The sequence below is a fragment of the Echinops telfairi genome, unplaced genomic scaffold (genome assembly GCF_000313985.2).
Source record: "Echinops telfairi isolate 266 unplaced genomic scaffold, ASM31398v2 ScPeMD7_7469;HRSCAF=8507_1, whole genome shotgun sequence".
Taxonomy (NCBI): Eukaryota; Metazoa; Chordata; class Mammalia; order Afrosoricida; family Tenrecidae; genus Echinops; species Echinops telfairi.
Window position 1 is genome coordinate 66,558,849 of NW_022111373.1, and position 3,693 is coordinate 66,562,541.

Sequence of the window (3,693 nt, forward strand, 5' to 3'; positions counted from 1 at the left end):
AAAAAAAAAAAAAGAAAGAAAAGCCTATAAATACTTCAAGGTCTATTTGTTTACCTTGAGGAGTGTTTTCTGGTCGAATCTGATGGGATGCCACTCCCTGGCCCCAAAGTCTATTTTTGGTATTCCCTCGGGACTTCCTTGCTTTGCTCCCCTTTCTGTTCTGTTGCACGCCCTTAGTGTTTTGCCTCGGTGTGGTGGGGTCAGATCGGGTGCAATTCCTGCACTGTGTCTAGTAGTGTCCCCCATAGGGCTATGGGTCAGTGAGGCATGTCATGTCTCATGGTGGGGCCGGCCATATGGTCCTCTTTGTGCATTGGCTGCTCTGAGCAGGGATATCGTCCTCAAGGCTTAGTGAACCAGGATGTGCTCCACTCTTTCTTCCTCCCCCTTCATTTGCTCCTGTGTGCTCTAATCAGACATGTCCTCTCCCTGATCTGCAGCTTCAGTGCTGTCCTCTGAAATAAATTCTTCTTGAGGGAGGGGCAACTACACACGTAGCTGGGATTGAGGCTGGCCCCTCATTGTCATGTCCTCTTCAAACCAACTTAAATATGTGAAAATTCCCTGTTGATATACAGCTGCAATTGCTTTTGCATTATCATCCAAAAAAATTTACTTGCATGTGAAATTAATGATATTATTGTTCGATATTTTCTGTAGCCTATTGAGCTATCGTTCTTTGTAACGGGCACCATATGGAGCTCCTATTCTTCCCAATGTTACCTGTAATTTGATATGATTCATGCTGTAAAATGCCTCTGTATAACCAACAAAACAAAAGCAAGCATCTTCCTGATATTCACACGGAAAGGCTGGAAATGCAAGAGAAGTTGAAGCTGCAGCTGTAAAGCAGGGTTTCTTCCTCTCAGAGAAACATCAGTTTTTGTTTTTACGCCTTCAACTGGGTGGAAAGCCCATCCCCACTCTCAAGAATGAATCTCCTTTTCTTCATGTCAAATGATTCAACTATGAGCCATATCAACAAAAGGCCTTCATAATAGCACCAAAGTTATTCTTTGATTAAATAGATTAATGAAGTTACACATAAAATTAACCTTCATGGTATTAGATAACTGTATTTGGTGATTAACCATCTAAATGTGTGAATATCGAAAACATGCCTGTATAAATAGTTTCTGCTTCTTCATTGACATACAGATTATATCAGACATTGTTCCCTATAAAGGAAGACATGAGATGCACAAAAGCCACAATTGAGAAGAGAAAAATATAAACACACATTGAAAAGAAAGATTAGTGACTATTTAAATAAATAAAACCGAGATCTATAAGTCCTAAAGAGTTTCTTTCTTGTCTCCTTAGACAAGAAAGAAAATATCAAAATGCATGTCAAGAGAAACTTTGAGACTTGCTTTTGAACAAATAGTAGCTAAAACAAACAGAAGAAATGATGAAGTCAAAGAGCTGAACAGAAACTTCAAAGATCATTCAAGAAGACAACTTATTATAATGAAATGTGCAAGTGCCTGGAGTTATAAAGCCTCAGTGAAAGCACTAAAGAACAATTCAAGCTTCAAGTTGTAATACTGAAGAATTCTACCAGGAAAATATGAAATGATGCAAGAAGAATCAAAAGAAGATGGAAGGAATGTGTGGAATCATTGTACAAAGAGAACAGGTAAACATTCAACCATTTCTACACGTAACATGTGATAAAAACAAAACAAAACACAACAATGGTACCAAAAAAAGAAGTCCAAGCTGCACTGGAAGCATTAGCAAAAACCAAAGCACCAGGAATTGACAGAATACCGATCAAAATGATTTAAAAACTGACAACGTACTGGAAGCACTCACTTGTCTCTATGCAGAAATTTGGATACAGCTCTCTGGCCAACCAACTGGAAGAGATCAATATTTGCATCCATTCCAAAGAAAAGTGACCCAACAGAATGCATAAAATGTTGAAAAATATTAATATTACATGCAAATAAAATTTGATAATGATAATTCAAAATCGTTGACAGAGACCTGTCAGATATTCTAGTAGGATTCAGAAGAGAGCATGGCACAAGGGTGATCACTGCTGACCAGCAACAGGTCACTCTTGGCTGAGGGATCGAATACCAAAAGGGTGGTTCCTTGTATTTTGTTGTATACAAAAAAACATTCAGCTGTATGGATCTTAACAAAATGTGGATAACATTGAGAAGAATGGGAATTCCAGAACAGCTCATTTTGATAATGCAGAACCTTTACATGGAAAAAGAGGCAGACATATGAACAGAACAAAGGAGAACTGCATCTAGATTCTACCTTTAAACCATACTTATTCAATCTGCATGCTGATCAAAAATCTCAGCACCTGGAATAAATAAAGAAGAGCATGGCATCAGGTTTTGGAGAAATATTAACAATCTGTGATATACAGATGGCAGAACCTTGCTTGCTGAAAGCAAGGATAACTTGAGGCACTTTCTGATGAAATTCAGAGATTACAGCCTTCAGTATGAGTTACAATTCAATATAAAGAATATTTTTAAAATCCACACAGGTGGACCAATAAACAATATTTCAATAAGCAGAGAAAAATTTGATGTCAAGAATTTCATTTTGCTTGGACCCTCAATCAATGCACATGGAGGCAGCAGTCAAAAATAAATGACTTATGGATTGGACAGATTACTGCACAAAACCTGTTTAAGGTTGAAGGGCAACAATGTACGTTGAAGACTGAGGTACAGCCCACTCAAGCCATCGAATTTCAATCGCCTCATATGCGTGTGAAAGTTGGACAATAAATAAGAAGAACTGGGCAGGACTGATGCTTTGAAGGATGATGTGGGCGAAGCTACTGAAAGGACAACAGACCGCCAGAATCACAGCAAATCTGTCTTCAAAGAAGTGCAGCCAGAATACTCCTTAGAAGTGAGGATGATGAGGCTTTGTCTCAGGTTGACCTGTTATCATGGGCAATCAATCCTCAATGAAGTAGAACAGGTGCCAGAAACAGACAAGGAAGATCCTCAATGCGGTGGATTGACATGGCAACTACAACAATGGGCTCCCAGGTAGCCACCGAAAGCATGCAGCGCAGGACCAGGTCGCGGTTCATTTTATTCTACACGTAGAGTCACTGTTAGCAGAGACTTGAGGCCCCCAACAATGAAAACAAAGTGTTATAATAGTGTCTATGCAACCATTATTCATTTGATTGTAAATCATTGATCTCTGTACTTATTATTTTTGTATTTCCATAGGTTTCTTAAATATTTTATTTATAAAAGTCTTTAGCTTTCATTTACAGATGTTTCTCCCATGGTCAAATAACTGATGAGAGTTTTGTGGTTTAAATCCTCCACTTTGAATAAGACCTTATTACACTTTCTCCAGACTCAGATATTCATCACACTCCTACGAACCTGTTTGTGCATCTCTAACTTTGGCTTGTATGATCTCCTTGGGTGGCTCGTTTTTCAGGGGTTTCCAAAATTCAAACTATGCAACAATATTTCTGAAAAACTCCTCAGAGAGTATTAACTATTTTATCACTCTGATTATTCTAGAGGCATAAAAAGTATAGTTGCATAATTTAAGATTGGCCTTTACATTAAACTCAACACAAATATATAAGACAGAACTCTGATGTCAGGAATGTGTCCCAGGCAGCCTCTTTTTAAAGGAAGCTAAAGATTGCTTCCTCAATTAGTAGAAACTTCTGGGTGGTCTTTT

At 38.3% G+C, this 3,693-nt stretch overlaps 1 protein-coding gene across 1 annotated transcript in view; it reads left to right on the forward strand.

Moving 5' to 3' along the window:
• The window catches only part of HAPLN1 (hyaluronan and proteoglycan link protein 1), a 101,871-nt gene that overhangs the window by 26,291 nt on the left and 71,887 nt on the right, over positions 1 to 3,693 (forward strand). The gene's annotated exons all lie outside the window — the stretch shown is intronic.